This window comes from Pleurodeles waltl, chromosome 5 (genome assembly GCF_031143425.1).
Source record: "Pleurodeles waltl isolate 20211129_DDA chromosome 5, aPleWal1.hap1.20221129, whole genome shotgun sequence".
In the NCBI taxonomy this organism is placed as follows: Eukaryota; Metazoa; Chordata; class Amphibia; order Caudata; family Salamandridae; genus Pleurodeles; species Pleurodeles waltl.
The window spans coordinates 565041139-565067618 of NC_090444.1; positions in this window are offsets into that span (position 1 = coordinate 565041139).

Sequence of the window (26480 nt, forward strand, 5' to 3'; positions counted from 1 at the left end):
AATAGCAATTTCTTAAAAATCGCAAATGCTATTACTGAATCGCAAATTGCAATACAGCCCCATTCGCACCTATGGGCCTGTAGGCCCATATTTGTGTTTTTTTTGCATTTCCCAAATAGCAAATTCCTAACTGGAATTCGCAGTTTTGGAAATGCAAAACCCCAGGGTACTGGGGGCCTAAGGCCCCCTCTAATGCACCCCAAAAAGTTTTTGGGGACATGTAAGGCGCACACATGCCAAAGGGGCATGTGTGCGTTACATGTCAATTTAAAAAATGCATTTTTAATGCATTTTTAAAATTTGCACATGGTTACCTCCAAGTTTTACTTGGTGGTAATTGCTATTCCTTAATGCCAAATTCGCATTAAGGAATTGCTTGATACATGTGGTTTAGAAATCGCAAATAGGGATTCCTTATTTGCGATTTCTTATTTAGAGAATCGCAATTTGCAATTCTCTAAATGGGGTCGCAAATTTAAGGAATCGCTATTTTACAAATTCCTTACATTTGTGTTGCGAATGCCTTTCATAAATACTGAAATGCATTTTTGCATTCGCAAACGGGCATTTGCACCGTTTGTGAATGCAAAAAGGCTTGATACATCTGGCCCGAAATCCTTTAGTACATTTAAACTTATGTGCAAAACTCAGAATGAGGCCATAGGTAACTTATCAAATTTCACAATATGCCTCTATCCTAGTTTGAAATCTGACCTCATAGACTGTGATGATGTGGGGATTATTCCATTTCAAGTCTCGGTTTACTGTCATCATGGCTAAACCCCCACTGCTTAGCTCTTTCTAAGGTTGATTGATAATTGACGTTGATGGAGATTAATCAGGAGCTGTACATCACAATAAATCATCAAAATGTATAAACTATATCAGTCCAAAAAGAGAGTTTGTATGAGTAAAAGGGATTTATTATTCAAACCTTCTAGGGAATCATCTTTATTAAAGTCAACATTTAAATGATATTAATCTCAGTCAATAGTTTTGTCAGGAGTCAATAATTTAAAATAAGTAATCAATAAATTATAATAAAAAGCATTAAGCGTGTTCCATAAAGGAAGTATTGATATTTTAGGAATGCGGAGGAAAATGTGTAGTCCAAAAACCCACATAGTTCTGAATTTGAGAGAAATCATAAAACATAAAGTTTCAGTATCAAATGTCAACTCAAAGCAGAACTTCTCATGAAGAGAATTTCCAGAAACTCTGATGAGTCTCAGAGAAATGCATATCATGAGCAAAAAGATGGGGAGTGAATGAGGTAACCTACTCTAGGAACATCCACAGTTATGAACAGACAAAAATATTGTTGCAACTTCGTGTAGCTTCTTCTTTCTTCACTCAAACAATCCACCTTCGATGTGCTCATGGGAAAGCATTCACTCTGCGTCTTCTCACAGAAATACTATATTCTTCACACAGCAGTTTCTAGGACCACAACTATGTCTTATTGTGTAACTGGTTCATCTACGTTCTAATGATGCAGCCTCACACTTAAGTCTACATTTCTGTGTGTAAACCTTCATATAAAATTCCAAATAACAAATCTATTCATTAGCTAACTGTGGTCTTGTATTAACGAGAAGAAAAACATTTTGTGCAACAACCATTCATCATGAAAAGCAAGTCTTTTAAAAAGGTCAAGTTCAGGTTAAATTTTAAATCTACAATTTATTAGCTTTGTTAAATTTAATATAGCTGTTTCTTAGCGTGTCAAGCCTAGCACATTGAGGTATGATTGAGTACTGCATTTTTGCATTAATTCTTGTTTTAAGCATCATTTGGTTTTCACATTAACTAGCAGTATTTTTCAACAATTTTAGAACGCTTCACCAAATCCCCCTCTGATGGTTATCAGCCCATCACATTTTTTCCCAAGTGAATCTTGAGAGTCCACTCACCTTCTCTGTTGAGCCTGTTTTCTTTCTTTTCTATAGCTCCAGGTCATTTCAATTGCTTGCATTCCTTATTCTTAGAGTCTTCTAATTCTAATTCTAATCTTTCCCAATCTGTTTCTTTATCTGTTCTTTCTCCTATTAAAATAATAGCTACAAGTCTTATAAAAATAACATGGTTAATAAGCATAATCTATCTAGTAGAACTAACAAAAAATAGCTTTAAAAGCTACTCCTCCTGTAGTTGAAAACTAATTGCCAAAAGAAGAAACTCTCTTACCTAAATTCTCTAAAACACCAGGTGTTTCACATGATTCTAATTCAGGGTTTAAGTCAGAAAAGTTCTTTGTGAATTAAAAAATTCTAGAACCTTACTCTCATCAGGAATGCATGAGCAGCAATAGTGAGATTTCAGCATCTTGCAGACTCCGCCTTTTTCTGCTAGCAAAATGTCTAATGCCAAGGATTTTGTAAAACCACTGATCTAACAGCTATTAATTCTGTTTTAACAACTAGTAAAGCTCCAGAAGTACTGGATATCAATGTACCTACTATTGGTGAAAGACTTCTAATTTTCTCATCATTTAAAACAACTCTCAGTAGTGGTGCGATCGCTCCAAAAATGTCTACAAATAATTGTGCTCCATCATTCATAGTACATGTGTGATGATGTGATTGTCAAAGCATCTATACTAATTACTTGATTTATCTTAGGAAACAACAAAGCTAAATAGCAAATATCTTTCCAAATAGCTGGTAACCAAAAATAAGCATCCTCAACAGACAAAATAAACTCCTGGAATGACTGTCTCTTCTTGTCAAATTTGTCATTGACCTCCCATAATATCAAATGCATGTTCACAACTACTAATCTGTATGGGTCATTTTCTTAGTTGGTTTCTTCTTCTGTAAACATATATTTTGTCCTTTATCTTCTATCTATTTCAAGTTTTGGATGGATCATTTTCTTTCTGTTTTCATCTTCTTCCTTCTTTCAAACATTTTGCAGAATGTCTTCCCCTTTGTTTTTACTATAGGAAACATTTGTCATCCTTTCTTCGAATGCCATGATGAATGTCTTCCCTAATAGCCTCATTAGACAAGTCAAATTGTTTTCATATACCCTAAAAGTATATATAGATGTGGAGGGTCTCCAATAATACCAAGCTGTGTCCAATTCTTTTGCTTGTGGGTGTAGGTTCAGAAACTCCTGCAAGGGAACTTTTGAAAGAATCATGTCGTATTTAGAGTAATAATATTCAAAGTTTCCTTGCCTATACTCTAAGCTAAGCAAAGTACTGCATGTGATTGTGTATGACAAAGGTATATGATAGTATATCACCTCCTCTGCAGATGACGAAGGTAAATGTGTTTAGATGTAACAATCTGTTGTGTCTAGTGGATGTGACTATTCTGGAACCAACCTATAATAAAGATTGGTTGTGTAAACTTCTTTCATGTAGTTCACAAATTACGCTTTCAAATTTGCCTCATCTATTGTGTGTGTACATGTCATAGGAGCAAGTGAAGAAATACGCCTGTCTTTCTGTGCTGTGAAATAATCCCTACTAACATTGTTAGGACTACTAACAGCACTACTAAAAATTTAATATCTGTAATAATCTTGCATACAGCCTTGGTTAGGAAGCACATATTTGTCTGCAGTCAGATCGTTAAACAAAAATATAGCAGCAAATACAGTCAATATTACGCCTTCAGTCTTTTACACAAAGCAGCTTCTTGGATTTTCTTTTGAAGTTAGTTATTTCTGCTTTTTTCTAGCAATCTTCATATAATCATCCCTAAAACCTATTCCATCTTCCTCTAAATGTGCTATCCCTACTTTTTTACTGCAGCCTTCGGCCTATGGAAGTCTTAATTCTTTTTAATATCAATTATTTTAGTCTTTTGTACTTTTCAATCAATAGTGTTTCTCAAACTGTTATTTTTGGCAGAAATCTTTTCAGCAGCTTCATTTCGATTTGTTTTTAATGTGACATCATGGATGCTCAAATAATACTGATCTCAGGTAGAACAAATACTGCGCTGATGCATTTAGCACTTGATTTGTGTAGTAGGTCCATTCGAGCACAAAATACATTTGACAAGGCACTCTCGCTCTTTTCAACCTTCTTGGTGTCTATTGATCTGTTGTGTCACTTACATCGCTTGACTCCGACTCCTCAACAATAGTTGGCGGTATTGCATTCAACTGACAAACTTGCTCTAAATGTCTTCCTACTATGGTTCTGTGCTCATTCAGCAACATTTATGAGCCCTCTTGATTCAATATTTGTTCCTTCACATGGATCATCTGCTTCTTCCTGTGATGTCTCAACTATTATCGCATGTTGAGATCTTGGTTCTTCTTCCTCAGGAACTTTCACTCCACTTTGTAATATGACACAAACTGGACTGAGGCAACAGCCTGAAATTCATTGACTCTTTCTGCTCTGTACCGCAGTGCCTTTTGCCCTGGCTCAAAAAACACTATTATTTCTTAGGAACAACTTATTTTCTCTGCATGTGAAGCATGCACCCAATTCGGTACGCAAGTGCATTTAACAGCAGTGTTCATGATTAAGATGAGCTGTAATAGACCTTTCCTTGTTAGTTCCAAACAGGACATTTGCACCCATTTTTATCAACACCCAGTCATGGGTCCTGAGGTTATGTCACTGTTCCCTATACAAATGTGATGTAGGAGCTTCAACCTGGTGAGAGACAGAATGCACCACATCAGCCACTCCTTTGCAGCAATTGAGTATCATGTCATCTGTGATGTTCAGAAGTGGATTCACATGTAGAGCAGGCAGTCTCATTGCATAGTCCATTAGGATTTCATGTGACGATAACCAGGTTCTTCTGTCAAGAGTACTTCAGCGGCTCATCAAAACCAAAGTCAAAGCATCTGTCCATTTCAGTGATGCAGTGGTGTGTGAATTTGGCTTTTTATGTTGTGGTGCCAATGCAAGAGGACACTATGAAAAATGTCAAAACAATACTTATTGGTATATAGAGCTTACTTAAATAATCCCAAGTGCTCTGTTTGTAGTAGAGTGTTCGAGCAGCATAGGCTTATCAGAGGGGAGTGTTAAGCATTTGTTGTACACCCAGTCAATAAATGGTTTACACACTCAGTAAGAAATCTGAGACCAATTAGTAAAAGAAAGAAGATTTTTTATAGGAATTTAGACACTGAGGGCCAGATGTACAAAGATTTTAAGCAGTCGCAAATGGTCCATTTGCAACCACTAAAAGCCATTATGGGAATGTAACAAGCCCTAACCTACTAAGGGTGTCCCTTCCTAATAGCAATTCTCAGTGGAATGCATGAATGTTTTGTGACCAAAATGTGGTCGCAAAGTATTTACAGTTTACCACTAACTTCAATGGCCAGATACACAAAAGTAAACTTAGACCAAAAGTCTAAGTTTAGACCAAAAGTTTACACTTAGACCAAAAGTTTAACTTTACTATGAGTAAAGTTAGAGTTTTGGTCTAAGTTTAGCCCAAAAGTCTAAACTAAGGCCAAAGGTCTAACTTTACTACAAGTAAAGGTTGACTTCAAGCTTAAGCTTAGACTTTTAGTCTAAACTTAGGCCCTCAGTACGACTTAGACCGCCAAAGCTGCGGGTGCCAGAATACCGCCATTGCTGGTAGTCTTCTGCCCACCATATCACAGGTACTGCTGGATTTTTGCCACACTTTGGGTGGAAATCCATCAGTAGCCCTGCCCCGCCACTAGGACTCCACAAACCGTGTTATGGGTAATAATACAGCCTGGCAGTGTCCTGCTGGTGGGGTGCTGCCGGAGGTGGAAGCGCCCCATCGTATTCCCTGCTGGATGACCTTCTCGCCGGACCAGGCAAGGTGATCGTCTGACAGGGGAGTGGGTGGGATGGTTGGGGGTGTTGTGTGTGTGTGTGTATGAGTGTGTGGTGTCTGCGTGTGTGCATGAATGTGTGTATGCATGCTCGTATGCGTGTCTAAATATAGAACTGAGTGCGTGTCTGCATGTAAGTGTGTATGCGTTTGTGTATGCGAGTGTGAGTGTTGTGATGAATGCGTGTTTGTCTGCATGTGAGCATGTGTGCTTCAATTGGTGTGAGTATGTGTGCTTTAATGGATGTGAGTATGCGTGCTTGAACGCATGTAAGAATACTGAAGTGAATGCGTGTATGGAGGTGCATTAGTGAATGCATGTATGTAAGTGTTGGTGAATGGGTGTATGCGTGGTGCGTGTGGATGTCTGTGTACATGTATGTAGGGAGGGGTGCACTGTGTCCGGAGGGGGGCGCTGTGGCTGGACGGTGGGGTCTAGTGCTTGCTGGTGGGCCAAAGGGGTGGTGTTAGCATTGTGTAACAAGGAGAAATGCTTTTATTCCTTCTCAAGTATTTGCTCTTCATATGTGTGCTGAATCCTGCAGCACATATAGAAAATACAAATGGCCACAGAAGATTGTTTTTGGGCAGGAAGGTGTTCCTTCCTACACAAAAACAATCTTCCCCGCAGCGCAGCCATCCCTGCACCACGGCGCAAGATTTTCTCATTAGTGCTCTGATGCAAAAATAGCACTGGCGCAGGGGCCATCACAGTGTTGCGCTGTATATGCTTTAAAATGGTGCATCCCTGAATATTGAAATTGACGGAGTGCGCCGCTGCCAAATGTGGTCCAGCATTGCGCTCCGTCATTTTCCCTGAAACCTGGGACATAATGGCCATACACTTCAGGTGCGTACACACCATCCCACATATATGCACCAACCATTTCCCAGCAATCACTTCACTGTTGCCACTGATCCACCTGCCCATGTGTAACACTCAGCGGGCAAAATGTAGTACGCTTGTTGCACAGGGTTGCCCAACAAGAGCTGCCACACACCTCCATGTACCATTTGGTAAAGGGAACAAAAGTGAGTATATGTGATCAGCATTTGTGCTGCTGTACCGGTAGCTTCCATTTTACCATGTAGCAAGGTTACCTGTGTTGTGGCAATGGCTGGTGTCGTGCACAAAGGGTCACCTTCATGAGTAAATTGTTCTTGTGCATGAAGGGACACCTCCCTGTACAGAAACAATCATCCATGGCATTTTGCTTCTTCTATGTGTCCTGCAGAATGCAGGACACATAGAAAAAACAAAACACAACGAGGAACAAAAGCATTCCTCCTCATTTCGTCATGCTAACGGCACCCCCCGGGTGGCGTTAGTAACTGCTGCTGCCACAGATGTAAGATTCTCTGCAAAAGCATCAAAGCAATGAAGTTTGTGGAGGGGCGGCCTCTGCAACATCCATTGCATGCCCCTCTGATGCAGAAAACTGCCTCAGAGGGGCCCATATTTACAAGAAGGTGTAACACCACAAAAAGTGGAATCACACCTCCTTGTAAATATGGAGCAGTGAAAAGCGTTGCAAAAGGTCACACTCAGGTGGTGATAGAGCCTTGTAAATATGTCACCTAGAGTCATGTGTTCTGCATCCTGCACCACGCAACATAACAATGAGCCATCTTGTGGGTATGTTTGCAAACAGGAAGGTCTACCTTCCACCAAAACAACACTCAGTACCGCAATGCAGCCATCCTTGCAGCTATGCATCAAGGAAGCCTGAGATGCACGGATGAGTGTTGTCCTGCAGGAAGGGAGAAAATCCTGTTTTCTCACATACACACAATGTGGCTGAATCTCACATGGGTGGCGCAGGATGCTGGACATACCACTCAAGTGGCTAGGAGGATGCCTGTGGACAGCTCACTCTCTACCATTACTCAAACAAAAAACATATAGTGGCAAATGAGTCAGTTACTTACTCAAATATCTTTAAGAACAATTTCCAAGTATTTCTGTACATCTCCACTTGTGGTGTGAGTACACATCCAGAAAAATACCCATGGCTTGCAAAGTAAATACAGTCAAGTCAATGAAAGAGGTACATATGTCAAAGACCATGATCAAACAACCAAGGTGGGTGTAACGCACTGGGAACTGTGGACTGGCAGATTGTGCAAATGGTGACTACACACAAATAATGCTCAGGTGGCACAGTGCGACATTAGGGGTCCACAAATGTGTGCCGTGATGTGGTGGTCTGTACAATGTCACTGAGCTACCAGTAGCAAGTAAATTATGAGCCATGTCATCAGCCACTGCAGTCAAATATTGACCTTTCACTATCCCATTTCATATTCTAATGCCTTACCTCCTGCAGACCTGCCTGTCCTGGATTTTACAGATGTTATGGATGGCCTACTGCCAACCATCAATGCTGACAATCTCCAGGATGTTCTGAATTTCCTTCCAGACACCACCTTCAGTTGCTGGGAGGACACAGAGCATTGTGTGGTCTCCATATGAACCACCCAACTACCATCACACAGCACGACCAGTCCTGCCACTGCCCTGGACTCAGACAACCCAGACATTACCTTTTACAGGACAGCAGTAGGAATCCAGCTGACACATCAGGTGCAGATGGGATGGGAACCATGGTGGGCAGCCTAGAGGGAGTGCAGAGGTGTCTCAATCTGAATAAGGACAACTCTGCTGCCATCAGAGGCACCCACTCTCCGCTACATGGACTCCAGCAGTCCCTGGCCAACATAGCTGCTGTCAAGAGGCAGAGGCTTGATCAATTGCCCTCCCAAAGTGCCAGCAGCATAACTGATACCAGACCGAGGGCTATACAAAATGCCCTGGATTCCATACAGCATGATGGGGCCTCCCTCAGTGAAAACATGGCTGCCTACCACCGTAATGTAGCAGCGGTGTTGCAAAATCAACAATTCCTCCTTGCTGCAGTAATGCTTTATGCATTCTCACAAATGGCAGCTGCCGGGACCTTTGATTCCACATCTCTATCCCCTGATGTGTGTGTGGCACCCTCTGCTTCAACAACAGCACCGCCTATGGAACAGGAGGCACCACACACATCAGAGGATGAAGATGTGGAAGAAACAATACTCACAAGAAAAAACATCCGGTAGCTCTAGTCTGTGCCACATGGACAGTATCTTCAGTTCTGTGTTTAAGATCATGCCAGTGTTGTGACAGCTGGCAATGCGCCCTCTTCATTCTACCACTGTTGACTTATCATGTATGGACTGTCATTGTACCAATTTGTACCTATTGTCAATTTGGACACATCCTCACTAAAGCACACCTCTCCTACACATGTCTCATGATATGTCCCTCACCCTTGGACTCTGGCTGAACATTCAATTACTTGGGATCTCTTGTGGGATCAGTGAACAGTACATTGGACATCATTAGAAGCAAAATCTTTTACATGTAAATAAATCACCATAATTACATGTGTCCTGCTTTGTTTTCAGTGTTCCATCAACTCCGATGAATGTATGCATTGTGTGAAGCTATGTCAATGAATGCAGAACCAAATGACATGTGTGGCTTACTGTCAGACACAAAAGCACACATTAGGACTCAACATGATAAAGGTGACCAATATTACTGTGGACTACAACCAACTATCTGAGGCTTCAAAACATGTATCAAACAGAAATCCATGCAAGTTGACATATGGCATGTGTGGTTCAGAACACAAGTGACTGGAAATTACCCTGATGATTGTACCTGTACAACAAATATGTGCGAAACAGAAAAGGCATATGGCATCTGTTAGTGTGCCAGTATCTATTCCACAAACAAGGTGAAGTTTAATGTGCTAAACCTTTCTAATATGATAGTTACAGACCGTAGTGATGACAACTGATGTTGCATTATTACCTGTCAATGAATTTATATCCATCCACAATCCGAGTGTCAGGAACTGTGCTGAAAACTGTTTTGAGTAGCTCATGTCATACTACTGCCAATCAGACAGCTCCTTGGTCATAGGGGATACACATAGGCCCTCATTAAGACATTGTCGGTGACTGTTAGAGTGGTGGTAATACTGCCAACAGGCTGGTGGTAATTACTGCCAAATTATGACCTTGGTGGTGATAACTCCCATAGACAGCCAATGTACCACACCAACCGCCAGGGCGTTAACACCACTGACCACGGCACAAACGCCATCAAAAGCTTGACGGAAACACATCACAGAAGACAACAGTCTCACCAACAGAGACACAGAGAAGACCAACCCCGCCATGGAACCGGAACTGTAAGTCTTCCCAATGCTCTTCTACGCCATGCTCCACCTGGAACAACAACACTGACGAAGACGACGTCGGTGAGTACAGCTGCCTAGCACACAAGGGAGGGAGGGAGGAAAAGGAAAGTGACACACACACACGCACAACACACACCAAACACACACACACCATATACACAACCAGCTGCAGATGTAAACCAATGGCACAAGACGCACGGCATAATAATACAAGGACTACAGTTCAGCAGCACTGACTTTTAATAGCGAGGCAACACCCATTATATGAACCAATTTAAGAACAACAATACATGAACAATTGTCCAGAAAGGGCCAATGCCCAGTCCAAAATACATAAAGCCCACATGGCCACAGGTCACAGACCAAGCCCCAACATGATCCTGACGAATTCCGCACAACACTGTGCAGGGGCAACATCTCGGAAGTGGACAGGCACCTCAGTGGAAAGGGGGTGGGGGCACCTCAGCTGAAGTCAGGAACTTTCCCACTGCTCCTAGGGGACCTCCATGCCCATTTCTCAATGCTGGGGAATGCAAGGTCACAGTCTCTTCTCTGAGGTAGGGAATTTGCCTACTGCTTCTGGAGGGGGCTCCATGCCCATTTCTCAATGCTGGGGTGTGCAAGGTCACAGTCTCTGAGGTGGGGAACTGGCCCACTGCTCCTGGGGGGGGCTCCATGTACAACAGTCCCTGGAGGGTAGCCTACATGCCCTCTGCTGGAGGTCAGGGCTGCATTATCTCTGCTGGGAAGGTGTCTCCTGGGCAGCCTCTGCTGGAGGTGAGGGCTGCATTGTCTCTGCTCGGGGAGGTGTCCACTGGGCTGCCTCTGCTGGAGGTGAGGGCTGCAATGTCTCTGCTTGGGAAGGTGTCCCATGGGCAGCCTCTCCTGGAGGTGAGGGCTGCATTGTCCATGCTGGGGAAGGTCTTCCCTGGGCAGCCTCTGCTGGAGGTGAGGACTGCATTGTCTCTGCTGGGGAAGGTGTCCCCTGGGCAGCCTCTCCTGGAGGTGAGGGCTGCATTGTCTCTGCTGGGGAAGGTGTCCCCTGGGCAGCCTCTGCTGGAGGTGAGGGTTGCATTGTCTGTGCTGGGGACGGTGTCTCCTGGGCAGCCTCTGCTGGAGGTAAGGACTTCTTGCCTGTCATTGGTGGTTGAGTGTGAACCTTTTCTGACATTGGTGGTTGAGTAGAAATGTTTTCTGACACTGGTGGTTACGATGGAACCTCTTCTGATATTGTATTGATGGTTGAGTGGGAACCTCTTCTGACATTGGTGTTTGAGTAGGAATATTTTCTGACATAAGTGGTTGAGTGGAAACCTCTTCTGACATTGGTGGCTGAGTGGGAACTTCTGACATTGGTGGTTGAGTGGCATCCTTCCCTTACCTGGCTGGTAGAGTGGGATCCTTCGTTTTCCTGGCTGGTGGAGTGCGATCCCTCCCCTTTCCTGGCTGGTGGAGTGGGATCCTTCCCTTTCCTGGCTGGTGGGGTTGGATCCTTCACTGTCTTACCTCCATGACCAGGAGGTGCCTCCACTGTCCCTGTGGACTGCTTGGCTGAGGTGCTGGGCTGGGTCGTTGGGAACCTGCTCTTATGGGCAGGACGGGGTGAGGCGGAGGAAAGAGGTCAAATTGGGCAAGGAAAAGCTTCTTAGGGACGGTGGGGCGGGATGAGGGATGGAAGTGGAGGTTGAGGGAGTGGTTGTTTGAGGAGTACATCTGCTGGACTTGGGTGCAGGTGCATGTGCAGTGTGCTGATGTGAGGTGGATGGCTGTTGGGTGTCTGAGTGCCTGTGTCTGTGTCCTTTAGGAGGGGTGACAGGGTGGGAGAGGACACAGAGGACGTGTGGATGGATGTTGTGGAGGTGTCTGCTAGTGAGGTGTGTGTGCTGCTTGGTGTGGTGATGCTGGTGGTAACTGTTGAAGCAGTGCATGCAGGTGTGAGTGTGGACGTGACTGTGAGGGAGGTGGAGGAGGAGGAGGGGGAGACAGTTGAGGCAGTGGATGTGGATGTGTGTACATCTGTCTGTTGTTTGTGTGAGTGCTTGTGGACTGAACTGTGGTGCCTGTGTTTGACTGTGCCACTCTTGTGTGATATCTTGTGTGTATGCTTGTCTGTATGTTTGCATGGGATGGGTTGGGATTCTGGAGACTGTGTCTTGGAAGTGGTAGTTGGAGGGTTGATGGTAGGAACATGCACAACGGCTGCCATCAGAGAGGAGGCCAGAGCCTGAATCAATCTCTGCCGGGCCGCCAATCCACTTTGGATGCCCTCCAATAATGCATTGCATTGCTGCATCTGGGATGCCAAGCCCATGGATGGCATTTACAATGGTTGACTGCCCTACAGAGATGGATCTTAGGAGGTCGATAGCCTGCTCACTCAGGGCAGCAGGGCTCACTGGCGCAGGGCCTGAGGTGCCTGGGGTGAAGGAGATGCCCATCCTCCTGGGTGAGCGGGCACTGGCAACTCAGTAAGGGGCTACTGGGAGGGCAGTGCTGATACAAGGTGTGGTGGCTGTACCTGTAGCTGGGGTGGTCACAGAGGTGTCTGCCACTTCCAGGGAGCTTCCATCGGAAGAGGTATCTGAATCACCTTCTGTCTCTGCCGTGGTGCTCCCCTCGCCCTCCATCCCACTGGTTGCCTTGATGTCTGTGTAGTCTGCTTCCTGGGTCCTATGGGATGCAGCTCCCTCTGTCGCTGGTGCCCCTGCTCCACCGCCAGATGATGCTAATGCACACATGGACAGGATGACAGAAGGAGAAGGGGGGAGAAAAGGGAGCACTGGGTCAATTTCAGCACCAACACCACAGTTGGCATACACAGCACTGTCACACACAGGGATCAGGATTGAGCACTATGGCCCTCATTACAACCCTGGCGGTAAATCCCGCTTTCTGCTGTGCAGAAGACCGGCAACATATTGCTGCGGCTGCGGAATTCCGCTACAGGTATTAAGACCCACAGCTCGGAATCTACCACAATACAGACCCACACAAGTCTGCCACACCAAAGGTCAGTGATAAACTGGCGATACCAAAACCGACACCGTCACGCCAACAGGAATACGCCCACACTATCACGACCCACGAATCAACGCGGCGGTCATTCAACCGCGTTAATCCATTGGCGGTTACACACCGCCGCCTCAAAATACACACAGACTTACAAAACACAACCACACTGGACATTTCAAAATACACACACCTGATACACATACACACACCACACCCACACACCCAATCCAATATAAAGCACACACCCACATCACCCACAAACCATTACTACCAAAATTTTGAAAGAAGGCCAGAGAGAGAGAGACTACCTAAAACAACACCAGCATCCACAGACACACAACACCATCACTTACACAACATCCACGCACCTCAAGCAACACACACCAACACATCCCCTCACACATCACATCAGACACCACCTCACACATCACCCACACCACATCATGGCACCTCAAAGACACCCCAGGTTCTCTGAGGAGGAGCTCAGGGTCATGGTGGAGGAAATCATCCGGGTAGAGCCACAGCTATTCGGATCACAGGTGCAGCAGACATCCATTGCAAGGAAGACGGAGCTATGGCGCAGAATTGTCGACAGGGTTAACGCAGTGGGACAGCATCCAAGAACATGGGATGACATCAGGAAGAGGTGGAACGACCTATGGGGGAAGGTTAGTTTCGTGGTATCCAGACACCAGATTGCTGTACAGAGGACTGGCGGGGGACCCCCCACCTCCTCCCCCACAACTAACAAAATGGGAGGAGCAAGTCTTGACAATTATGCATCCTGAGGGCCTCGCAGGAGTAGCAGGAGGACTGGACTCTGGTAAGACATATCTTTACTACTTTATCCCCCACACCACACCTGCATGCCATCACATACCGGCACACTTACCTTCTCACCCATCACCCCAACAACCCACAGATACCCAAATAACACAACCCACACATCCCAAAACCAAGCTCTTCATGTAACACCAATGCATGGACACCCATCACCAAAGCATGTCCAGTACAGAGACTCACTTATGCCCCAAAATCACCAATCACACAAGGACCAAGCCAATAATGCAAGCACAGGAGTAGAGGGTCACTCATCCATTGCACAAGATGGCACACACAGATACAATAACTATGCATTTACACCCCAACAGGACCCATACCCAACGTCACCGGACAGGAGGTGCCAGACATATCCAGTCCCCCCACCGAAGAGAACCACAGTGATGACAGCATCTCTGTACGCCTGAATCAAGATGACCAGCCCAGCCCATCAGGAACCTCAGGACAGTCGGTTCCCCATCCCTCTGTCCCCAGGCCATGTCAATCAGCAGTGTGTCCACCACTACAGGGAACCCAGGCAACCCACTAACACAGGATGATCAGGGACCTGGGAGCAGTGGCAGTGGGCACACGGTTCAGGGGACAGAGGCACAGGATAAAAGGGAAGCTGGGCGGACTGCTGTGCGACAGGGGGAGGACATGCCCAGGGAACCGACTCTCCACGAGGCACTCTCCAACATCATGGGAGCTTGCCACCATTCCCAGGAGACAATGGGCACGGTACTGGCCAAGTTTCAGGAGACCAAGCGGCTGTAGGAGGAACACTACCTGGGGATCAGGGAGGACTTGAAGTCCATCAACACCACCCTGGTCACCATTGCAGGGGTGCTGGCAGACCTTCTCAATACCAGGAGGGACACAGTGGCACACCAACGGGCCCCTGACACTAGCTTGGGCGATGAACAGCCCTCCACCTCCGCCGTCGCTAGTGGACAGGAGGCACCGCCACAGGAACAACAGGCCAACAGCACCCCACCCCCTGCAGATGGAGAACCACCCCACAAACAGTCCCTGAGATCCAGGAACAAGACAAAGAACATTGCCAAGACCCCAGCCAGGAAATAATACCCCCCCTGAATGACACCCTTCTGTCCCACTATGTCACCCTGTCCATCCTAAAACTGCCATTGCTCCACTTCCTATGCCCCTTTGGACAATGCACCTGTGAAACAAATAGACTGGACTCTGCCATGGGCATACCTCCATCATCACCCCAGCCCATTTTACAAACCCCTCCATTTATTTGCACAGGAATAAACACACTTCAATCACAAAACAATCTGGAGTCAGTCTGTGCTTTCACAAATGTGTAATTGCAATATCTATGGAATATAGCAATGTCAATTTACTTGTTCACATACCAATATAACACAGCTGTAGGCCAGGAGTAAACATAACAGAGAGCACAAAGTGGGACCCAGATCTGTGAAATGGAAAGTCAAAGTGACAAGTCAGGGTCCATACACTGAGTGAAAATGACAGACTTATACTAGCTCCAACAATAGTATGAGCTGAGGGAAGCAGTGACATCTTCTTACCTGTGTCTCACTGGAGGTATTGCATGATGATATTGTTTCGGTTGTCGATATCCTCTTCTTATGCCTCCTCTTCTTCTCTGTCCACAGGCTCCACAGCTGCCACAAGACCACCATCTGGCCCATCCTCCTGCAGAAAAGGCACCTGGCGTTGCAAAGCCAGGTTGTGCAGTATACAGCAGGCCACGATTATCTGGCACACCTTCTTCGGTGAGTAGTATAGGGAACCAGCTGTCAGATGGAGGCACCGGAATCTGGCCTTCAGGAGGCCGAAGGTGCGTTCTATTATCCTCCTGGTTCACCCATGTACCTAATTGTAGCTTTCCTTTGCCCTTGTTCTGGGATTCCTCACTAGAGTCAGTAGCCATGACAGGTTGGGGAAACCAGAGTCACTTGCAAATGTCGAGGGACAACTCTTAGACACACACTAACCCTTAGGGACAACCCCATACCCAGACACCTATGTCAACTGTATTGGGACCTTGGCCTCACCTATTAGCCACACAGGGTGCCTCAGGAGTTGCCCCATCAGATAAGGGATGCTGCTCTTTCTCAAAATGGAAGCGTCATGCACTGAGCCAGGATACTTGGCATTCACATGGGAGATGTACTGGTCTTCCAAACACACCATCTGCACATTCATCGAATGGTAGCTTTTCCGGATTCTGTACACCTGTTCATTCCAGCGGGGGGGACAAATGTCACATGTGTACCATCAATGGCACCAATGATGTTGGGGATATGTCCCAGGGCACAGAAGTCACCTTTCACTGTGGGCAAATCCTCCACTTGAGGGAAAACGATGTAGCCGCGCATGTGTTTCAGCAGGGCAGACAACACTCTGGACAACACGTAAGAGAACATTGGCTGGGACATCCCTGATGCCATGGCCACTGTTGTTTGAAAAGACCCACTGGCCAGGAAATGGAGTACAGATAGGACCTGCACTAGAGGGGGTATCCCTGTGGGATGGCGGATAGCTGATATCAGGTCTGGCTCCAACTGGGCACATAGTTCCAGGATTGTTGCACGATCAAGTCTGTATGTGATTATGATGTGCCTCTCTTCCATTGTCAACAGGTCCACCAGGGGTCTGTACACCGGACGATGCCGCCATCTCATTACCTGCCCCAGCAGACGTGACCTACGGAGGAGAACAGCGAGCAGAGAGTCATCCAACACTAAGGTATCACAATGTGTTATTTGCAGAAACGTTTGTAATCCACAATGTGCCGGTATCTGTCTGTATTCCTGGCCTAGATAGGTGTGACGCAGTTTTTATCCATCCCATGTGGCCCCCTGAAATGGCGGCTGCCTGACCTGTAAGGTGGGACAAGGGGATATGGGGTAACTGCGCTGGCGTTGTACACCGTCGCGGTGGGTGGTTGAAGACCGCGGCGCAATTCTGCATTAGTTAACATTGGGCCCTATGGGTCCCAGGAGACAATGACGATGTACGCCGGCGGTGACGGTACGCACCGCCGCGGACGTGACCGCCATTTTCTGTCTGTTCACTCACTTGATACCTGACCTTCAACAGGAGAGGACCTACACTGCAAGTGCTGCTGTGACCTGTGTCTGGAAGCGAAAATGGCTACAGTGTCTGGGGAAAGGGCCCCTGCCTTCACTTCGGAGGAGTTGGAGAAACTAGTGGATGGGGTCCTCCCCCAGTACACGCAACTGTACGGACCTCCAGACAAACAGGTGAGTACACTGTGAACATGCTGCATGGGCAATGCCTGCTTTGAGTGGTGTGGATGCAAGATACATGGGGAGGGGGCTGAGGCCTGCATGTGCGGATGGTGAGTGTATGTGCGTCAGGGCATGGGTGGGAACTGGTGGGCAATGAGTATGACGGTCCGGACAGGTGAGTAATTTCTTTCCCCCTGTACCATTCCTCTAGGTCAGCACCCACCAGAAGAAGGGTATTTGGCGTGCCATCGCCAAGAACGTCCTGACCCTCGGGGTCTACCACAGACGGAGCACCCACTGCCGTACAAAATGGGAGGACCTGCGCCGCTGGAGCAAGAAGACGGCGGAGGCCCAGCTGGGGATGGCCTCCCAACGTGGAAGGGGTACCCCCTGATGTCCCCGATCCTGGCGGTGGCCTATCCGGAGTTGGATGGGCGCTTGAGGGCATCACAGCAACCACATGGGGGTGAGTACACTCTCATTCAGCTGACTCTGAGAGCATTGCGGGGTGTCTGGGTAGGGGAGGTGAGCAGTGGGTTCTCCAAGGCCAGGGCGAACTTGGTAGGCAAGGTTCCTTGTGAGTCAGGCTCTGTGACACCCCAACCCCACTAGTGGTAAGAGCCATCTACACCTAGTAAGGCTCCTGTGACTTCCAGGTGTGCAGCAATTGGGCTTAGGCCTCGTACCCCATTTTCTAGGAACTGTTAGTGCATGGTGTAGTGGTGAGGGCTGCTCCCTGTGTGTTGTGTCCGCCAACGGTAGTGGTGTTGCATGCACTGAACATGTTTTTCTTCTGTCTCCCCCCCCTTTTTGTGGTCTCCCTGTTCTTGTGTACAATAGCATCATCAGGTGGAGGAGCATTGGTACCGGAGAAGGACGGAGCTGCAACCCACTTGACCCTGGAGGGTGAAGCATAGGAGTCTGAAGCTACCAGTGGGACGGAGGGCGTGGGGAGCTCCATGGCAGGGACAGGAGCAGACATCAGTGACAGCGACTCCTCCTCTGATGGGAGCTCCCTTGCGGTGGTGGGCACCTCTGTGCCCACCGCCTCAGCAGGTACAGCCGCCACCCCCCCTACCAGCACCGCCCTCCCAGCAGCCCCTCAGCGTGTGTCCCGTGCCCGCTCACCCATGAGGGTGGGCATCTCCTTGACCCCTGGCACCTCAGGCCCTGCCCCAGTCAGCCCTGCTGCCCTCAGTGAGGAGACTATTGACCTCCTGAGATCCCTCACTGTTGGGCAATCTACCATTTTGAATGCCATCCAGGGTGTTGAGAGGCATTTGCAACAAACAAATGCATACCTGGAGGGCATTCATTCTGGAGAGGCGGCCCAACAGAGAGCATTTCAGGCTCTGGCCTCAGCACTGATGGCAGCCATTGTCCCTGTGTCCAGCCTCCCCCCTCCAACTTCCTCCACCCTGACTCAATCCCTTGTACCTCAGCCTATCCCAAGCACACCATCATACCAGCATGCACACACATCAACACACAAGAGTGGACATGGCACACATAAGCACCACACATCCCACAGGCACTCACACAAGCACCATCCCCATGAAGACACAGAAACATCCACTGCCTCCACTGTGTCCCCCTCCTCCCCGTCGTCCTCCTCCCTCCATGTCTCGTCTCCACTCACACCTGCATGCACTACATCCTCAGCCACTACCTCCATCACCAGCACGCCCATCACCACACACCGCTCACGTGCAATACCACCCCCACTACCATTCACACATCCCCTGTGTCCTCTCCCAGTGTGTCTGTGAGCCCTCCTCCCAAAGTACACAAACGTAGGCACACACCCACCCAACAGCCATCCACCTCACAACAGCCTCAGGACCATGCACCTTCACCCAAATTCAGCAGACGTACACCTCCTACAACCACTACTTCTTCGTCCACTCCCAAACCCCCTCCATCTTCCTGTCCCAGTATGTCTAAAAAACTTTTCCTGGCAACCCTTGACCTCTTCCCTACACCCCCGTCCTTCCCCTAGGGCCAGGCTTTCCAGGTCCAAGCCCAGCACCTGAGCCACCAAATCCCCAGGCACAGTGGTGCCAGCAACTGCGGAGTCCTCGAGTGCGCCACCCATCAGGGCTGCCAGTGTGCCACGTAGCGAGGCCAAGGACTGTCTGCCACCTGCCAAGGTGAAAAAGGTGCCCATATCCTGGAGGGACAAGCCTAAACTACCAGCCACCAAGGGCTCAGCAAAAACAAAAGGGGATAGTGGCAAGACAACTGCGGCACCATCAAAGGTGGGGAAGGGACAAAAGCAGAAGAGCAGGTCAGGAGAGGGCACGGTGGCACCGACTGAGGGACCAGTGTCACACCTTCTGTCCACGACCACACCAACCTGTACGGCGGCAAACACCGCTAGCTGCCCCACCACCACAATCGCCACCTGCACCGCCACCTGCACCGCCAGCTGCACCACCACCTGCACAGCCACCGGCACATCTACAGCCTCAGCAACAGTCCCCGGGCTCTTCCTCAGTGGGCAGCCATCCGAGGCTGCAGGAGACATCCTGATGTGTCCCTCAGCAGGTGCTGACCCATGCACCAGCACCGCCGCCACAGCCACCGCCGCAAGCCCCGCCACTGGCCCGCGACGTGCTCAGACAGTGGCACCACTGATGACATGGCTACCATCCCCAGTGGTCAGTCGTCCGAGGCTGGAGGAGAGTTCTTGAACCCTGGACAGCTTCCATGAGGCATGACTTCCATCACTGTTTGCACCTGCAGGTGGAAGGCGAAGCCGCAGCAGTGTGGGGTATGCCGCTGCCTCCATGGCGTACCTCGGCAATCTCGTGGCACACACACCCAGGTGAGGGAATTGTACCAGCTACACTGCACGTGGTGCACTCTGGGTACCATGCCCCCTCCAGAACCAGTGGAGAGATACATCCACTACCTCAGTCCTTGGCAGGATGAAGCACTCTGGGCACAAGGCCCCCTCCAGAACCAGTGGAGAAAAGCATCCACTTCCCCAGTCCTTGGCAGGATGAAGCACTCTGGCACCAGGCCCCCTCCAGAACCAGTGGAGAATGACATCCACTTGAGAGACTGTGGCTTTGCACTCCCCAGGATAAAGCAGTGGGCAACCCACCCACTGGAAGGACTTGAGAGACTGTGGCTTTGCACTCCCCAGGATAAAGCCGTGGGCAACCCACCCACTGGAGAGACTTGAGAGACTGTGGCTTTGCACTCCCCAGGATACAGCAATGGGCATGGAGCCCCCTCGTGCAGCAGTGACGTAGTGCGTTCATCTGGCTGAGGTGCCCCCCTCCCCCTGAGGTGCCTGTATATTTTTGACCTGATCCCCCAGCAGTGTTTTCTCAGTTTCCAGTCAGGTATCTAGTGTGGGCTTCGCCCATGCATTTTGCACCCAGTGGTCCACGGACAATGATTGGTACACTATCCGGACTTGTTAGTTGGTGTACATATTTGTATATACTGAATTTAGATTTTTGACTATCAGATTTTTCATGATTACACTGGTTACAATCATTTCCTTTTGTCCTTGCGTTCTTCCAGGGGGTGATGGGTTGTATATGTAATGTTGCTGCATGTATTTGTGTGTATGGTGTTGTGGGTGAGGGTGGGGGTGTGGGGATTGCATGTTGCGTGTGTGTGTCACTCTCTTTTCCCTCCCCCTCCCCTGTGTTGTAGGTGCAGTACTCACTGTGGTCGTCGACGGCGTCTGTCCTGCTCCTGATAGAGCAGGAGGAAGTGCAGCATTGGTAACTCCTGTAGTTCGGGCTCCATGGCGTCCTGGTTCCTCGTTGGGTGTTGAGAGGGGAGTGTTTTCCCTTCTGTGTACTGTTTCCGCCGTGCTTTTGATAGCGTTGGTTCCGGAAAAGGTGGCAGATAGGCGTGTTGAAATACAGTGGGCGTTACTTTGTCTTCTGCATGTCTGTTGGCGGTTACCGCCGCAGTGTTTGGTTCTACCGCCGAGGTGGTCTGAGTGTTAATGTGGCTTCTGTGTTGGCGGTTTCCGCCATGGTCGTGATTCTTTTTTTTTTTTTGCCAGCTGTGTTGGCGGTATTACCGCCGCTTTAACACCGACCACCAGGGTTGTAATGAGGGCCTATGTATTGAATTGGCTAGCTGCCACAGCAAAATGATGGCCAAACACCACCAACTGCACACCTCCTGGGACCCACAAAGCCCTGACTGACATGGAATGCAAACGAGCTAGGTTACCTGCATTTGCCATACACCCATTACCCTTCAGTTGGATCACGCTGCAATGTCTGGCCTGGCATTAAGGGGCACCCACTAACTCACAACCACTAGCCGGATCCCATGCCATCTTACAATTATTGTAGTTAGGTCCACTGTACTCACCCCCTTGTAGCTGCTGTGATGCCCTCAAGCGCCCATCCAGCTCTGGGTAGGTCACTGCAGTATGTGGACCATCAGAGGGGTAAGGTTCCGACGGGGACCCCTTCCTTGTTGGGAGGCCTTCCCCAGGTGGGCCTCCGCGGTCTCCCGTGCCCAGCATCTCAGGTCCTCCCACCGTTTCCTACAGTGGGTGCTTAGCCTGCTGTAGACCCCCCAAGGTCCGCACGTCCTTGGTGATGGCAAGCCACAATCCCTTCTTTTGATGGGCACTGACCTGCAGACGGATTACAGACAGGAGGACAGCATTACACATACAATCAACCCCGTCACACATATGGCCAACAAATCCAGTTTCCAACTCCATTGGCACACATTGCCTGGCACACACCATGTACACTACCACCAGACATACCACCCCACATATGACATGATGCCTGCACACACATCTCCATGCAACCCTCCCACATGCATCGTGGCCAAGGTGTGCTCACTTGTTGGTCTGGAGGCCAATACAGCTGTCCATACTGGGGCAGGACCCATCCACCAAGCTCCAACTCCATCGAAGTGAAGGCAGGGGCCCTTTCCCCTGTCACACGGGCCATGGTAGGTTTGAGACACAGGTCACAGCAGCACATGCAGAGTAAGTCTTGTCCTGTGGAAAGTCAGGAATCAGTGAGGTTATAGACAGAAAATGGAAGTTACGTCTGCGGCAATGTACACCGTCACCGCCGATGTTGATCCCCATTGGCCACTGTACTCCATTGAGCCTCATATTAGCCAATTAGAAATTGCACGGCTGTGCAAGACCGCCTTCTGCCACAACGCATCACGTCAGTGGAGTTACCTCACTTCCACCTGTCCCTAGACCAGAGGTCTTCAAACTGGGCGGTGGGCCCCACTAGGGGGGCCTCAAGTGATCACAGGGGGGACGCCAGTCTCTGGCCAAAAGAAGCATCATACAAATAACAGGGCTTTGTTTCAAGCAGAAGCAAGTTATTGCATTTTTAAAAAGGTAACAGTACTTAACAGCAATGTTTAAATAGGTCTAGACATATTTAAATATTGCCATCTTTATAAAATAATTGTGAAAAAGTTTTGGGGGGCCCAATGATTCTTATTTTTCAGCTGGGGGGGTGGCATTAAAATGTTTGGAGACCACTGCCCTGGATACAGGACAGGCGGTCGCCATTTCATGGTGGTGGACTACATACAGATCTTCTGGGACTGCATCATTTATGGAAATTGCACATACATTGCCATTCCCACTGTCCCATCACATTAATATTGTATGCACATTGAGGTAGTGGTTTCATTGTACAAATTGTGACAGCCTACTGACTTTTATGTCCCTTAGATACCTACCACTGCGGATGAATAGGAGGAGGAGACAAACCGCTGTGTACAGACCCCTTGTGGACTTGGCTACACTGGAGAACAGGCACATTATACTCACCTATAGACTGGACACGGCCACAATCACAGGGCTGTGTGGCCAATTGGAGCTTGACCTGATATCAGCTATCTTGTGCAGGTTCTATCAGTTGCCTGGCAACTGGTTCTTTCCAAGTGACAGTGGGCTTGGCAGCAGGAATGTCACAGCCAATGTTCTCAATCATGCTGGCAAGGGTATTGTGTGCCCTGGTGAAACACATGTGCAGCTACATTTCTTTCCCCCAGGTGGAAGATTTGGCCATTGTGAAAGCGGGATTCTATGCAATGGGACATATTTACAATATTATTGGGGCGATTGGTGGTACACATATTGCGTTCGCCCCCCCACTGCAAGAACGAAGGAATCGGAAGAGTTTCCACTCACTAAGGGCCATATTTATACTTTTTGACGCAAAACTGCGCTAATGCAGTTTTGCGTCAAAAAAATTAGCGCCGGCTAACGCCATTCTGAAGCGCCATGCGGGCGCCGTATTTATTCAATTACGTTAGCCGGCGTTAGCCGCCGGCGCTGCCTGGTGTGCGTGAAAAAAAATGACGTACACCAGGCAGCGCCGGCGTAGGGGAATATGGAGCTTGGGCGCCAAAAAATGGGGCAAGTCAGGCTGAGGCAAATTTTTCGCCTCAACCCGATTTGAGCCATTTTTTTCGACTCCCAACCCCCATTGAAATGACTCCTGTCTTAGCAAAGACAGGAGTCATGCCCCCTTGCCCAATGGCCATGCCCAGGGGACTTCTGTCCCCTGGGCATGGTCATTGGGCATAGTGGCATGTAGGGGGGCACAAATCAGGCCCCCCTATGCCACCAAAAAAAATAAAAAAAATACTTACCTGAACTTACCTTAAGTTCCCTGGGATGGGTCCCTCCATCCTTGGGTGTCCTCCTGGGGTGGGCAAGGGTGGCAGGGGGTGTCCCTGGGGGCATGGGAGGGCACCTCTGGGCTCCTTCCGAGCCCACAGGTCCCTTAACGCATGCCTTGTCCAGGCGCTAAAAAACGGCGCAAAAGCGGCTGGACGTCATTTTTTTTGACCCGCCCACTCCCGGGCATGAATTTTGCCCGGGAGTGTAAATACGGCGCACCTGCCTCGGAGTCACTTTTTTAGACGGGAACGCCTACCTTGCATATCATTAACGCAAAGTAGGTGTCCACGCTAAAAAATGACGCAAACTCCATGGACTTTGGCGCTAGACGCGTCTAACGTCAAAGTATAAATATGGAGTTAGTTTTGCGTCGGAATTGCGTAAAAAAAAACGACGCAATTCTGGCGCAAACAGAGTATAAATATGCCCCTAAATGTGCAAATGGTGTGTCTGGCGAACGAGTACATCTCTCAGATTACTGCCAAGTATCCTGTGTCGGTGCATGACACCTTCGTTCTGAGGAATAAAAGCATCACAAATATGATGTCCCTACTACTAAGGCAACGGGGTGTGGCTAATAGGTGAGCCTGAGTCCCCATCCACTCTATGTCAGTGTATGCCTTAAAGTGTTATCCCCGTGGCATTGCTTAAGGCTTAATTGTGTCCCTCAATTCTTGCAGGTGACTCTGGCTACCGAAACCTATTGTGGCTCCTGATCCCTGTGAGGAATGCCAGGACAGGGGCTGAGAACCGTTATAATGATGCACATGGGCGAACCAGGAGAATAATCGAGAGGACCTTTGGCCTCCTAAAGGCCAGGTTCAAATGCCTGCATCTGACAGGTGGATCCCTGTGCTAATCAACAGAGAAGTTCTGCCAGATAGTAGTGGCATGCTGCATGTTATATAACCTGGCCCTCAGACCACATGTGCCTTTTCTGCAGAAGGAGGGGAGTGGAGATTACCTTGTGGCAGCAGTGGACCCTTAGGACAGTGAGGATGAGGAGGCGGAGAATGAGGATGAGGACAACAGAACATCAGTTATAAGTCAATACTTTCAATGACACACAGGTGTGACAGTGGAGCTGACCATTACTCTGACTATTGATGTTTTCTGTGTGGCTGTAGCATGAAGGCATTCACTTCCTTTGCATCTCAACTTACTGTCACTTATAGCTTGTCCTTTTACAGATGTTGGTGATATGACAACAGTGTCCTGATGTGTTTACTGCAGACAGCTACAGGTCATTATTTGTATGCTATCAGTTCATTTGCACTAAATGTGACTGTTTCCATAAATACACATTTTCAACACATAGGCCCTCATTCCGACCCTGGCGGTGTGAAACCGCCAGGGTGGAGGGCAGAGGAAGCACCGCCAATAGGCTGGCGGTGCTTCCCGGGCCATTCTGACCGCGGCGGTAAAGCCGCGGTCAGAAAAGGGGAACCAGCGGTTTCCCGCCGGTTTTCCCCTGGCCCAGGGAATCCTCCATGGCGGTGCTGCTTGCAGCGCCGCCATGGGGATTCCGACCCTCTTCCCGCCAGCCTGATCCTGGCGGTTTACACCGCCAGGAAGAGGCTGGCGGGAACAGGTGTCGTGGGGCCCCTGCACTGCCCATGCCACTGGCATTGGCAGTGCAGGGGCCCCCTAACAGGGCCCCACAAAGATTTTCAATGTCTGCTTAGCAGACAGTGAAAATCGCGACGGGTGCCACTGCACCCTTCGCACCCCTGCAAATCCGCCGGCTCATTCGGAGCCGGCTTCCTCTTTGCAGGGGCTTTCCTGCTGGGCCGGTGGGCCAGCGGGAAAGTTGAAATGACCCCCCGCGGTCATTTGACCGCGGTGCGGTCTTTGGGCGGTTTCTTCCCAGGAGGGCGGCGCCCGCCGCCCGCCGGGGTCGGAATGACCCCCATAATGCGGTGTTACTCAAGTTGTGTTCAAGGGTGTTTATTGTAGTGCAAATATTTGACTAAATAGTGCAATGGAATGGGGTGATGGTAGAGGAAATTCCAGGGTATTGTTCCAGTCTGTTTGTAGCACAGTCCAAGGGGCCATAGGAAGGGGAGCAAAGGCAGTTCAAAGTGGACAATGTGACAGGGTGGGACACAAGGGGGAAAATTAGGAGAGTCTAATTTCCCGGCAGTGGTCTTGGTCTTGGCAAGTGTCTCTGGCTTCTGTCTGGTTTGCAGGGAACGTTTGCAGGGTGGTTCACCTCCTGCAGGGGGAGGGATGCTTGTGGCCTGTGGGTCCTGTGGCTTGGGCCTCCTGACCACTAGCTGCAGTGGCTAGTGGTAGTGGAATAGACTGGCTAGTGGTAGGGGCCTGCTGGTGTGCTGTTGATTCCTTCATGATGTTGGCCATGTCTGACAGCATCCCTGTTACTGAGATCATGGTGGTGTTGAGAGCCTGAAAGTCCTCCCTGATCTCCTGATGGTGTTCATCCTGCAGCCGCTTGTTCCCCTGCATGTTGTTAAGGATCTGGCCAACCGTTTCCTGGGATTGTCGGTAGGCTCCCAGGATCTTACAAAGTGTCTCCTGGAGAGTCAGTTCCCTGGGCCTGTCCTCCCCCTGGCACACAGCGGTCCTTCCAGTGTCCCTTTTGCCCTGTGCCTCTGCCCCCTGAATGGTGTGACCACTGCCACTGACCCCAGGTCCCTAATTTTCTTGGGGGCGAGGTATGGACTGGGGTCCCTGTACA